At 32.9% G+C, this 15306-nt stretch overlaps 1 non-coding gene across 1 annotated transcript; it reads right to left on the bottom strand.

The window, feature by feature from the left end:
* Window positions 1–14675: 14675 nt before the first annotated feature.
* TRNAF-GAA (transfer RNA phenylalanine (anticodon GAA)) lies at window positions 14676–14748 on the bottom strand. Its single transcript has one exon. It is a non-coding gene; the product is annotated as a tRNA-Phe (tRNA).
* Window positions 14749–15306: the final 558 nt, after the last annotated feature.

The raw sequence follows: 15306 nt of genomic DNA, 5'->3' as shown, positions 1-15306 counted from the left end.
ATAAGTATATGTAGTTAAAAATAAAATAAATTACTGTATATAATATCTAATATCTAAAATATCATATCTAATATGTTAAACGAGTACCCACTCTTTAGAAGCATAATAATTGGTATTGTGTTAATACTAGAAGAGCGGAAAAAAATCGTGATTTTATTAAGACTTTTATGAAGAGGTTAGTTCAACATATTGTTTTCGGTGTATTCATTTTTACTAAGTCCATTAGGCAGTCTTGACACTAATCCAACAACAGTATTGATTGCAAAAGGCTTTGTTGTGCTATTGTTTACAATAATCGATTCGTATCCATATGTCTTGGCCTATTGTCCTGACCGCCTTCCGAAATTATTTTACTTGCAACCAATCAAAATGAGCCTGCATTTTTAATAATAATAATAATATATATCTATGTTCTAAAAACCTCCGTTGGTAATTTAACTTTACTAGAAATGACATCATTGCAATTTTAAATTGAGTCTCACGATTGATAGAGGAAGTCCTGTTCTATCTAAGTCATAGTTTCAAAAGCCTGGTTGTAATTATATTTTTGTATTCTGCCAAGTCAATAGAATTTTTTTTTAGTGCATCGCAAGTCATAGTAGCAATTCCTTTCTATCAATTCTATGGTTTATTATGTTCTCAAAGTCTGAAATTTGTCAAGTCAAGTCAAATCAAACGAAAAATCAATGATTTAAATGTAGGTACTACGTCAAATAAACGATGCAAACTAACGATAAAATTTCAATGTCTTAATGAGAAGTTTTAAAGTCTTTTAGATTTTTTCGTACACACATATAAATTGCCTTTTAGTCAATACTTTTAACAAATTTGGGACATGGGAAATTAAGTTTCAGTATGTTGCATTACGACTTTAATGTACTAATTAATATGTTATCTAATACTTAGGGTACTACACAGATGTTATAAAAAATACAATGGTTTGTTTATTGCAGTGCAACCACGTTAATTTGAGATATGGCATATTTTATGGGTCTTGAACCTACTCTATAAACTAATATAGTTACAAGAAGGCTATAATGACATCTCAGTATTTTTTACAACTAAGTTTAGATAATACTTTTCTTGTGCCTGGGTTCTTTTGATTACTGTTCCACTGATTTATTATATACATTTTATCATGTGGTTGTAAAAGACCGCAAGGGCATATAATATAGTGTATATAAATAATTTAATTTTAGATTTATCTTATAATTTTTTTTATGTTTAATAAACTAATGTACCTACTCTTATTTACCTATTTATTCGACATTATTTACGTTTGATCAATAAATAAAATAAAATAATTAAAAAAAACCGGACTTTTGTTTTGAAATCTTAAAAATAGAATAATTCAAAAATGTCATTAAAACATGACTTAATCGACTGCCAGACTGATTGCAAATATTTTATCTCATTTCGGTAGACGGTGATTGATTTTGTTGATTGATGTTGCTAAGGGATTATAATTAAGAAATATGGTATCACTTTTGTCACGACGGTCATTTGATGTATCTAATTTGAAATATTCTATGTTGCAATTCAACTACCGTCTTTACCCAATAGCACTGGAGCATCAAACGTTAAACGTTGGAACAACTTCATTACTGCATCTGCTGCCCTAATGCCCCAGAGCAGCAGAGCGTGTCAGGACACCAGCGCCATTGCCAGAGCGGAGAAGAGGAGCATTATTTTGGAAGGTGGGCGGTTTGAACATCGCCGGTGGGTCTAAGTGATTCGGGTGTGAACATTTAGAATGGATGCACGGGGTGATAGTCACGCATCAGGTTATGCTGAAATTTGATGGAAATTGTATGTAATCGAATTTGGGTTGTGAATAATAATGCTTATTCTTGTTTCGTATTGTGGAAAGGTCGGCTGTTACGGTCTGGATACACAGGAAATAAAACATAGAGTAAAGAATTCTATGCTTTGTGAACAGGAATTCACAGAATCGACCCCGTATGTGATGGCTAGAAGTCATCATTTCTGCAGTTAGGTACATACTAATATCAGTGGCGTGTAGTCCGCAAAGACTGAAACGCTGTGCCTACCCCAATGACAGTGTAATTGGTCCACCTAAAGAAAACTGAACCCCAAAAAAAATATTAAAAAAACATTCATCACATTTCTAATCTTAAAGAAATTTGGATACGATTTTCACGGCCAACAGTATTAGCTTGATTAATTTTTGGAATATTATAGTGTCCATTATCAATGCAGGTATGATCACATCTGCCCCAATGGTGAACACTGTAAGATTGTCCGAAATGTTGGCAAGTTCTCCAAAAATTAATCACGATAACAAAGTACAATGCACAAAAATCTAAGACTATAGACAGCTAACACAGCCAATTTGGGAGGCGGGGTTGGTTACCGCCACCCCGGGAACCATTTATTCGATAAAAAAACACCTCTGTCATAGGTTACCTCAAGTGAGGTGTGTTCAGGATGCAGGTTCACCGGGTGAGGTGCCCATACCTGCGTGGCATGCCAGATCGGGAAAGGCTTTTATTTTTATATTTTTATTTTTTTTTAAATTTCTTTATTGGTTTAAAGATGTACAATAACAATTTATACATATTAAAATTTTTTTTAAATATCTGAAACAGTATCGTAAAACACTTTTTTCCTGAGCAAACGCTCGTGTTATAAAAGTGGAGAAACGTAATTAATTGCTATTTTAATAAATTATTATTTTAAGCAAAGAAAAATAAAATAAAATTTACAAACAATTTTTGTGAAAAATTAATAGAAAAAAGGAGGAGAGAAAAAAAGAAAAAAGCAGAAAAAAAGTTTATCTAATATTATTTAAGAGAATTATGATATTATTTTAAAAGTGTAATAAATAAAGAAATTCTACTGAATTATATTTTTTATAGTGTTTTTGAATTTAGCATATTTTTTTGTAATCTTACATCTAGAGGTAACTGGTTAAACCATTTCACTCCACAATATTTATGAAATTGTTGGGCTGTGGTGGTGTTGCAGCACGGGATGGTTATAGAACCATGCACATTTGGTCTGTTGCTGATCGAAAAAAAGTGTTTGGTTTTCGTTGTTGAAAGAATCTTTGTGAATTTGTAGAATTGATGTTTTTTTATAAATGATTAGCAGAGAAGGGACTTAAATTTTTTTAAATAATCTGATGGTGGGATAATCGTATGGCTTATTTAAAATTATTTTTATTATTATTCTCTGGATGATTTCTAAAGACAAGAGAGAGGGTTTGAATGCACCACCCCAGACAACAATTCCATATTGCAATACAAATTGAATTAGTGAAAAATATATGGTTCGTAATTGTTTAAGATTTAAAATGTTTCGTATTCTAATAAAAATGTACATAAATTTTCTTAACCTTTCTACTGTCGCATTGATTTGTAATTTCCACTTTATGTTAGTGTCTACAATTACCTACACCAAGGTATTTAACATTAGTTTTAACTGTAAGTACAGAGCAATCAGGTTTACATAGATGCGAATTGATATTACAGTTATATGAGTGTATACATATGTTTAAATTCTCAGGGATAGTATTTTTATTGAGAGTGAAAGGTATTACAAAAGTTTTGTCTGTATTTAATGTTAATAAATTTAGGTCGAACCATTTTTTTTTAGGTTTATATCTAATTAGTTATATAGGTCTTCCTTGGGGAGACCCTTTGACTTCTCCAACTCATCTCTTGACCCTTCGCCTTAGTGGGAGGGATATATTATATCCGTCACTCCTGGATACATTGATCCCTAGATTCTTACCCAACCCTCATACTTTTTACCTTCCCAGAACTTCCTCTCTTTCCTTTCCTTAAAAAAGACCATCCACACGGCATCCCAAAAGATGACATAGGCCCTGAGGGAAATTATTTTCCCCGATGCCTTCTGTGTGGGGTCAGTTTAAAAAAAACACTCCCTTTGGTTATAGAGTAATCTACGACTCTGCTAATAAAACACTGTCTACTAAACCAAGAGTTGCTGCTGACGCCAACTTAAGCTGTTAAAGATTAATCAACAAATGTAGCCGTTGCGATCAATTTAGCAAGCAATAAAACTATTAATATTATGGCTTAATTGAAGCATCACTTTGTTTTATTGATTTTAGTGTTATATCTAAACCGATTTAAGTTGTAATAGTAAAACTGTTTTCAGTTATGCTTAAATTTTAATTTGTTGTTTTCCAATAGTTTAGTTTTTGGTTATTAGAGATAAAACTACGAAGTTAAAAGCCAACTGGTGGTTGGCAGAGAGTTCAGAGTAATATGAATTATATTTATTGTGTTTTTTCGATTTGGCAATTCGATTTAATTAATACCATTCCTCAAAACGGAAACATATGAACTGCTTACTGCGGTTTAAAGCCAATGAATTCACATCGATATCTCTGTTTATCCAATATGAAATATTAAAATTATATGAATATGCTCTAATTGTCAGACAGAAGAATTTTCTCTTCTAAATGATTTAGTCTATTGTCCGGTATTGCTAGAATTGATAAGCTTCCGGATTCCACAACGTAATACTAGAAGTCAATATTTATTTCAGTCCAGAAATTCTGGGAATAACTACCATATGTATTTCTCTTTGCCCAGAATACTGATAGAGGGAAACAATTATAACAAGTCGGTTGACATCTTCAATTTATCTTTAAACAAATATAAAATGTTGTTAATGAAGCAATTCAGTTGTGTACAATAAATAATGTATATTTCTTAATATTCATATGTAAAAGCCAGAAAAAGGGCGTTAATTAATAAATAATATGTTTATTAGTTCTGTAAATTTGGCACATTATGAAAAGCGATCGGTCAGACATTATACAACCTTGCTAAAAATCGTTCGAGTGGTTAAATCTCTTCAAATTATTTGTAATCCGGTTAAAAACGGGATTGCAGGCCGTTTCCTGATAAAATTTTAAAATTGCGTTATAAAATAATGCAGTACCTAGCAGTTGGTCGATGGCGTACTAAAGTGAAAAAAAACATTGAAATATTATAAAAACACACAAAATAAAAATAGAAAAAGCAGGCATGGGATAAATATAAATTCCCCTGAAATGCGTTTTTCACAGTTTTCACCATTTCTCTGTTTCAGTGTTATCAATAATGTTTCAATTTTTTATTATTGTATTGAAGTAGCAGGTACCAAAGATACAAAGCATTGATGCATTCACCAGTGCCTACACACAAAACAAAACTACGATAGTAAGTCCATAAACACAACCAACAATGACAATTCGAACTAGAAATCTGTGAAGAATCCAATGGAAGAATATATTATTGTCTGAGATTGTATAGCCTTCAAGCTTTAATTAAACTGTCGAAAATTTTCTGCATCAAAATCAAATGCAATCTCCTAGAAGGATAACAGTAAAAACTGATAAAGTGGGCGTCCATTTTTAATAAAAAAAACTTTTATTGAAGTTCAATGGATCTAATTCACATATTTGGGACTGCCCCTGAGAGAAAAGGTCTTAACTCAAAACACAGTGCTTACAACACTTCATACAGATGCTGTTGTATTTTCTGAGCTAGTTCGAAGTTGAATTGGATGTAAGCAATGATATAAAATTCACTATATTATGTCCCTTCGAAAGCCAAATTGAGACTGTAATAATAGTTTTTAAAAAAAACTATCCATTTTAATATACAACAAATTTTTTAAAATATGTGTTAACTTCAGAATTTAACTACGGCGAAATGTAGTGATTTATTTTTGGGGTACCTATTATGCCATATTACGCTACCTCCTTCTACAGTGAACTATTTATATGAGATAAACGCTGGCAGAAGAAATTTCGTAAATTGGTTGTACTTACCTATAATGGCTTACAGCTTACAGCTCAGTTCCTCTTCTTATTTTCCAAAACGACTAATGTGACAGAAATAGGTTTTGCAAAGGAAAACTCTCAACGACGGGATCATCGGAAATAATTTTATTCATCAAAAATCCTCCTTATGTAGAGTCGAAATTGATAATTAATTTATGAAAAGCAAAATCGTTTCATTTTCATGCGTTCAAACTAGAGCTGGCTGGGTTTTTTTTTCTTCCCGTGATAAGAATTTGGACAGCAACGCCAGATTCAAGAAATCAATAATGTCACTCCAAAGCATTTTTATTCAATCTTTGGCCTTCCAGCAAGAAAATTTCTATCACTTCCAAATCCATATTATCACAAAGGCGCCTTTATTGTTGGAAGGACTCTCTGCCATATTCCAGGTCGAAGGTTTCATGTAACTATTTGGATATAAGTGCGCTCAACGGGGGCCATAAATCAATTTACTCTTGGCCTTTTGTGGCCGGCGCCATATTAATTGTAGGCAACTATAATTATTTGAAGAACAAAGACACGCCTAGACGTTGGCTGTGGCTATTGGCTGTTGCCTGTTGGCTGGGGGTTGCATCATACTCACGTGTGAAATATGGACTTCATTTGTCCGAATTCTCAATACATATCATTATTTTTTCAGGTAGTTCGTTTCACGCATGAGGCATTTTTCAATACGACATGATAATAACAGATTTCACGTGGTTAAGTTATTTTTTTTTTATCAGAATATGCTAACTGTATAACCTCTAATTTTAAGATCTCGTGGAAGGGCCTGTACACGTTGGCCACGATACGTTGGGCCAATATTGGCGCCAACTCGCCAACATGTGAACGCCGTCGCCAACATTGGCCGATTAAAAATGGTCATGTTGGTCATGAAAATTTTAAAACGTTTTATTTATTCGTTTATTATTTACATTTATTCGTTAACATAAAAACAAAATAAATATACATTCACTATCGTAATTTTTTTTAATAAAACATTGAAAAAACCTGATTCTGGGATAGCCATTTCATCTTAATTTTTAATGTGAATACTGCACAATAGTCCCAACTGCTCCCAACCGAATGGGCCGGTAAGAATACGACATCCCGAATTGAGGTATGTTGTGAGGCTGAAGGTAGTGGAGAGAGGAAGTATATGGGGAAGAGGAAGGAAGTACAATCATTCACAAAATAATCAACACGACTGCCTCCGCTGAACGCATATTGCGAACTGAAGACTGGGAAAACGTGTGAACGCTCTTGGAGAGTTGGCGCCAAGGTCCTTTGATTGGTGCACATGAACCGACCCTTGAGGTGATTTTGCACAAAAAGGCGCTATAAAAATCATCCAAATATTATTATTATTATTATTAACAATCGGGTAGACTGGCCAACGTGTACAGGCATTATAAGATCCCACGAGGCCAAAGTTCATAAAAATGTGTTCATACTCTTCGCCGTGTAAAAAAATACATATGTACCTACCTATACATAAGAAAATCTAAATTATCCGTTGCATGGGATCCAAAGGATGATACAATATTGGTAGTCATCATTTCACAATATTCAAAAACCAACTTGGTCGGAAGAATACAATATTTTTATACAGTCCAAGACTGCCCTTTCATTTGATAGTGAATTTCAAAGATAAAGAAAATCTTGACATGAGACATGGCTTCATTGGATGTGTTATTGACTGTAAACCAAAATTGGAATAACAGCTATCAAAACGAATTTAGGTACTGCTGAGTCTGAAAATGCCCGATTGAGGCCTTTTTTACGAATTTACTTTTAGGAATAAGCGAATGCAAGGAAAAAATTCTGTCCGACGAAAAAAATAAATAGGGAGCAAATACGTTCCAGAATGGAAGATACCTGGTGTAAGACCACCGTACAGAATTGAAACACCGCTTGGAGCGGCTTTGGCCATGTTTGGTGAATAAATCTGAATAGCCAGGTACTTCCTGACCTTCTTCTTTCATCTCTTTCCCCTCCCCCACTACCTTCAGCCTTACAACATACTCCAATTGTTGGGATGCCATAGTCTCACCGGTTCCAGGCGGTTGAGAGCAGTTAGGACTCTTATGCGGATTCATTAAAAAAAAAAAAATCGAAATCACAACACCCAGATTCTCACAAAGAATAAAATTAAAAACATATATTTAATAAAATAAAATGAAATACTTTTTGTTTTAAAACCACGAGTTTTTAATAATTTTTAGAACCGACCGGTTTCGATTTACTCAAGTGTACAAATTATTACTAGATAAGAAGTACAAAGTATGAGCTTATATATAAAAATCAAATTTTTTGATGGAGACAACATCATATAAATATAACAAACACAAAGAAATCATACAATACATTTACACAAGTATAAAAGACATGGGAAAAACCGAAAGATAATATGTAGACTAATGGATTACAATAATATACATGGAGAAACAAAGCATCAACTGACATGGTGATAAGGAGAACTTGGACATTTTTTAAGGGTTTATTGGACTACTTGATATATCTAATTGATTATTATGAATAGGACTTTTGGTTTTTACGGCTTTCTTTTATTTTCAGTGCTTCTAGATTATTGAGTCTATTACCATGCCCGTTTGTATGTAAAATATTAGCGCCTGTGTTATGACAGAAAGTATGATCTTTACTAATCAGATCGGTTTTAAAAATTATTAAAAACTCGTGGTTTTAAAACAAAAAGTATTTTATTTTATTAAATATGTCATACCACGAAGTGTTTGCTTTCTACAATAATAATAAAAAAAATGTATTTGGTGTTACGGGATATGAACCCGCAACTTCAAAATTTTAAGGCTTGCCTTTTATCACACAATAGATAACCGTAAAGACGAAGGAGAGGAAAGATCAAGAAAAAAGGTTTTCATTTACCTAGTTATCAAATCTGCTTATTAGACACATTGAGGTAGGTGTATTAGTAGATTAGTCACGGCTTAAGCCATTCCAATTGGATCTCTCTCCAAACGATACAGAGAGTATTCTGGCCAGCGCTACTCGGATTACAAGCGCCCTGGTTCCAGTGTCTCTGACCAGCGCTTCTTCCACGCTACCATGACCACCACGAAGACACGCAGGATCCTCACTGGTCTACATCGTTCCCGCTCAACCGCCTACAAGGTCCGCCGCACCTTCGGCCTTCCGTCAGCACTGGAGTATTGATTCCACAGATCACCAGTGCCTGACAGTCATCGAGTCCCGGTCACCAGCGCCCGGCGTCGACTCACTGACCCGCGCTCGACCACTACATCATCGCAGCAACCGGAGTATTCAACATTTGTCCTACATCATCTCCTCGTCGCGGCAACTGACTCACCAATAAACACATGTGATCTTCACAACTTTCTTTCATTTCGTGCCTCTCTCCTGATCCCCAAAGGTTTATAACAAAGTAAGGTTTACAATAATACATGAAGTTTCAAATGCCGCCACCTCTGGAAACAATTATTGGATAACCAACACCTACATAAGTCACCCCAAGTGGTAAGCTACGCTTAGTAATTTAGCAGGGGTGCCCGGGTTCATCAGGTGAGGTGTGTTCAGAATGCGCCTGCCTACCAGCTGCGTGGCGTGCCAGATCGGGAGAGGTTGTTTTGGGGGACCCTTTGACCAATCCAAGTGTTCTCTCATGACCTATCGCCTTGCGTTGCAGCGGGAAGGATAGATCATTAGTCCATCACTCCCGGACACAATTTAGATTTAGACCCTAGATTTCTACCCACTCCTCATAGATTTTCCTTACCGAAGCTTCCTCTCCTTTGTTTCCATAAAAATACCACTCTACACAGCATCCTCAAAGATGACATAAGCCCTGATGGTAAATTATTTTTCTCAATGCCTCCTTTGTGGGGTAAATGTAAACAAAAGTACATTATATAGATTTTTTAAAAATGTTACGAACATCACCTTGAGTGATTTACGAAGCTAGAAAATAATTGGAATTCATCTCAAAATTAACTAACTACAACATAAACCAGGTATTTAAAGAAATATCTTAACAGATACTTTATTTTATTTTTATTTGATTTAATATAGAAAAAAAAAACAGGATATTAGTTACAGTGATGAAAAAATATAAAGGAATTAGATATTTTATGTTGGGTACCTATGATATGTTTCTTGTAATGTCTGGCAAGTGGTATGTTTATTCATTAATTACCAGGTGACGTGTGTTGCATATAGGTATCTGTGTGTACATGTGTGTTAGTGTGTGTGTGCATATGTATTCGCATTCAACAGTTTTTATTATTGACATGACGCCAAGTTTAAATTTGGGCAGTTAATCCGAAAAATGTCAATGTTTGAGTTTAGAAAAATATCATTTACAGTATGAAGAGCTCGGTTACTTGGCGAATTAGATGCTGTATTTGTTTTATACTCATGAGTGTGGAATAGCACTGTATGTCGTGTACGTCTTAAAGGTATCTTTAATTAATAAGGGACAGAAGTTCGGTACAGTCGATGTATTGTTTTAAATGTCATGTATAAATATTAAATCAGCTACTACTCGAATTTCCTGCAAAATTTGATATGTACATTCAAAGTTATTGTGAAATTAGGAGGTAAAATATTTTATTTTTTTTGCCTACGTTATGTGAAGTTTATACTGTGAGTTCCAAATTGGCGATACGTAATCCAGTGAACTTCTGACTAATGCGAAACATAAAATTATATTAATTTAGTTGCATAATTTACTTTGACCGACAAAAAGCAAGAATATTTTACTCTAACAAAACCCATTTAACATCTCGTCTATAAACCTTTTGACTTTACAACGATGACGATGGTCTTCCATAAGTCGCTATTAAACTTGAATAGTTCCAAACACCTCTCCGGTATGAAAAGATACCACTCTCTGATAAACATTTCTATATTCCTTTGTTACATCATAATTCGTATGACATCAATTAAAATACAAACATTATAATACAAGATAATAACATTATGCAAATGGGAAGATGGTATGTGAACAGACACCAGTTACTTCGATGGAGACTGCATTATGAAGATATCAAAGGCGAACAATGCCTATTTACATTTGCATTGAATGCGTTTTTATTTGTATTTTTATATGAATGAGATTGGTGTTATTATCATATGGATATTTAAATGTCTAAAATGTTTGACGCACCCGAAAATAATAATATGGAAAATAAGTTCCGAAACGTTTTGAATAACCGGTCTAGGGCCGCACAAATACATAACCAGAAAGTATATTAGTATATATCAATAATAAGTTGATTCGCAAAAGATATTATGTTTTTGGGTTCGTATGTAATTTAAAAAAAAATCTTTTTAGAAGCCGTACTGAGGTCATTGAGGTCATCAACTCTACTTTTGCCAATAATATATAGGTACGTATAAAGAATATATCTTGGTATGGGCTTGTTTTTAAACAAATCTTTCACTTCAGCTAGTCTCCAAATAGATGTAATATCAATATTAATTGAGGATTACATTGCAACAACTGTATCATTAATAGTACAATGTGCAGTGTTTTTAATCGTGTCTTCCGCATGCAAAATCGTATCTTCTCATAGCCTATACTTACTAATAAAACTGTGTGTTATCTGAAAAAACCTACCACCTTTGGATATAGGATTATAAACCATATTTGTATATGTCAGGTGATTTTTTTTTTGCAAAAAGGCGTTATACAAACAAGTTGGAATTATTGTCATTGAATGAAAAAAAAACTTACATATCTATTATTATAAAGCGCTAAAAGATGTTATTATCGTATTAATTTATAAATAACACACTAGCATTTCGAACAAATGATATTTACGCATACATAAACACACATAAAAAAGTTTAATTAAAAAACGATCACCATTACATTATTGGCAGTAAAGAACAAGATCCAAAAAACTGGAAGGCTCCGCTGGACAGAATGTGCAGCAAAGAAGAAAATCGACTATCAATGAGGCTTCTTTAAAAAAATTTCTACAAGGTGAAGGATTTCTTGGAGACCTAACTTAACCTAAACAAATATTGCAATCTCATTTACAATCTCAAATACGGAACTGAAGGAGGACAGCCGAAGATTGATAAAGTGGATGTGTTTCCCGGAGGCTGCCAGGTTTCTTTAAAGATTGGAGCACCGATGATGATGATAATGACCCAATTATTTATTTATTTGTTCTTTTTTCAGAGAGAAAATTGGTTTTGAACGACTTTAACTATTATATCACAAGATTTCTCCATGTAGTAAACTTTCTTTTCAGGAACATAATGCTTTTTATAAAAGTCAACTAGTTGGTTTCATAACTAGATTACATTTGACTTCAAACACATAAATAACAACTCTCCACTGCTCCTTGGTTTGCCACATCTTAAACATGCTTGTGTCGTCTGGTCTCCTTTTTATGCTGTCCAAATTTGTCATATTTAATCCGTTTAGCACCAATTCTTAAGATAGATGATTAAAAAGGTTAGGATTTGAAAGAGACAATTATGAAATTAAACTCTAAACCTTTCTCCTTTAGATAAAACCTTAAGAATAAATTTGATCTATTTTGTTTCTTCAAAATTAATAATTGTATTTGTTTAGTTTTTAAATAAGAATTCCTACCGGAATGTCATTTCTCCAGTTACTATCTGTCTCTAACCATTACCTTGCTGGAAAAGTATTTGAAATTTGAAAAAAATTTCAAGAACACAGTGCAAATTCGAGATTTATAAAACAAAAGAATAATTGAACTACTGGAAGCAAGTTGTCGATGTTTTATCATGTACATAATCTTTCAAAAGAAGAAAGTTGACTGTAGTGAAATTGCTTAATTTCGTTTGCGTATTCATTCGTGGTGTTGTGGCGATAATTAACTCGAGGTATCGCGGTGGAACTCATTATATTGTGATTGTGTCATGCTCCTTCTTTGTAAATGATTGGTCATCCTGTTTTCCTTCTTTCCTATAAGCATATTATCTCACTCAATTCCAACAAACACAATTTCATTTCGTATCGTTTTAATTCATTTACAATCCAAAATTCATTTTCATCTGAATCTGTAATTCGGATTCAGTTTCAGATGCAACAGTATCAATGATTCACCTGCTTTACTACAACTCATCCTTTTAATATCACCTCCGAAGATACATAACTTATTATGGACACAATTCACCACTGTCCAGAATGTGAAGTCCGGTCAACTCAGATAAGACCTTCACTTTTTGGTATGGGTCTAAATGACTTCTGTTTGTTAGTGAGCATATGAAGAAACATTATAATTGTCATGAATTCTTGATCTTGATTTACGTGTCACTTTTTAAAATGTTTATTGCTGTCTTTTGTATTTGCTTAACACAAATACCACCTCTTACTTGTAATTTACACTTTTCTTAAAATTAACGTATTTTGTAAATTAGATGTAAATCCATCATTAAATATTTTAAATTAAAAAATAAAGTTAACCTTTTAAAAAACATTATAAGAGAACTAGATTTACTCATGGAACCTACATGTTTGCTCCCCTTTGTCTTTATTTGTGTGTATTTTTTGATTGAAAGACGGAATTGAAAATCGGAATGTGTCAACACTGGCTGCCATATTTCATAAACATAAAAAAATATTATAATGTAAAATGGATTCGTTGAAGACTAAATAAATCTTAAAAGAAAGTTGCCTTAAAAAATAATTCGTAAAACTAGGTATAACTGTGATTAGTACCTATCTATTTGTTTGTAAAGCATCGCTTTTCTTTGAAGTCCAAAGTTTTTAAAAAGGAACGAATTTAAAAACACTTTTGTTAAATAAACAAATTTATGATAATTTCATTGAAGGCTCTAGGGGTTATATCAAGTAATAAATGTCGAGTTTTAAGTATAACAAACTTTATTATAATGTCTTCATAAATTATTAACAGGATTATTCGTATATTATAGTATACAGACACCTACAGATCAGACTTTAATTAAAAAAGTTAGCTCAGTTCAGAATCAGAGTTAAATGATATTCAGCACATGCAGATTAGATTACACAAAATACAATTTATAAATATTTATATGTTTGAAATTGGTAAGCAGTACTAGAAAACCGTTGTATATGATCATAAGTAACTTAATCCTACAGTAAAAATAAATTTTAAATAATGATATCTAAATAATAAATAAATATAATCGTTATTTTGAAAGGTTTTTAGTATCATATTTACTGTGGAAAATGCAATAACTTTTTTCTCCAAGGCAATTAATTTTCTGTACATTTGTGCTATTATTATTTTCGTTCTTTTTATATAGCAGTATTATGTATGAAGACCTACTTGTTCATAAATATGTATAAGTTATAATTCACTAGTTGCGTATAATTAGTGAGTGACCAACTATACACAATCTCAGTACTTACTTGCTAACTGTAAGTCTTAGTTGTAAGTCACTAGTTAAGAATCTTAGTTGTAAGCAAATAGGCGTAAATCTTAGCTGAAAGTTATTAGTTTAATGGAAAATAATAATAGAAGTTACAAGACTTAAAAGTTTAAGTAGTAATTCATTGGGAGGATGAAAATGTGGAATATTTCTGATGTTTTAAATATTAGAAATAATTAACATTTTCACGAATTTCATTTTGTTTTGCCATGCGATTTCAGCAAATTCAGCACGATTTATCATATTTATGGTGATCAGATAAATCATCAAAATGATAATTTATCACATCACTTTTTAAAAGTGTGTTGAATAGTCACTGTGTTCAGTTAGCATGGAACCAAATTTGTTATTTATTTTTTTATCAAACATTTAATTTAATCATTTAGTTACAAAAAATCTATAATTAAGTGTGAACCAATCACATATATTTAATTTATTCATTAAAGATAATATTAAAAACTCTTGAACGAAAAAATGCCGTCGACGGGAATTGAACCCGCGCCTTCTGATGTTCGGTCAGACGCTCTTAACCACTGAGCCACGTCGGCTTTTTTCCAACCCGCCAAATAATTCAATATTTACTAGTTCTACAATTAACAATCACTGCTTATTATATTTTTTTCACCTGTAAACAAACAACTTTATTTTTCTAGGAAAGGCTTTGTTAGTGCTAAATTTTCCAGTAGATGGCGTCGAGATCATAGACATATGAATATTAGTAGACCTGCCCTAAGTGATTAAAAGCGTGTTATCCCCACTCCCCATACCGGTTCCATTGGAGCCGGCTGGGCTCGCGAATGGCCTCAAGTGAAATTTGAAAACGTGACGTCATCATTCTTGTGCGAACTATGGTCGAGCCATCATCGGTTCATTTTACGAAATAACACGGCAAAATGTTGACTTGTACTATGAAAACTTGTAAAAATAGATGTGAAAAAGAGAATAAACCCAATTGTCGTATTACATTCCATATATAAGCATTATTTTACTTTATTCTAAGCATATTCACATCGTATAATATAGATCAGTTTTAGAAACATATATACTATCACATCGAGAAACGTCTGGACGCGAAACACAAAGCTGGTTGGTTGCTGGGAAGTAAA

The sequence above is a fragment of the Hesperophylax consimilis genome, chromosome 11, assembly GCF_061612785.1.
Source record: "Hesperophylax consimilis isolate HC1 chromosome 11, BYU_Hcon_1.0, whole genome shotgun sequence".
NCBI lineage: Eukaryota > Metazoa > Arthropoda > Insecta > Trichoptera > Limnephilidae > Hesperophylax > Hesperophylax consimilis.
The sequence above is the reverse complement of the archived record's forward strand: the minus strand, read 5'-3'. Positions and strand labels throughout refer to the sequence as shown.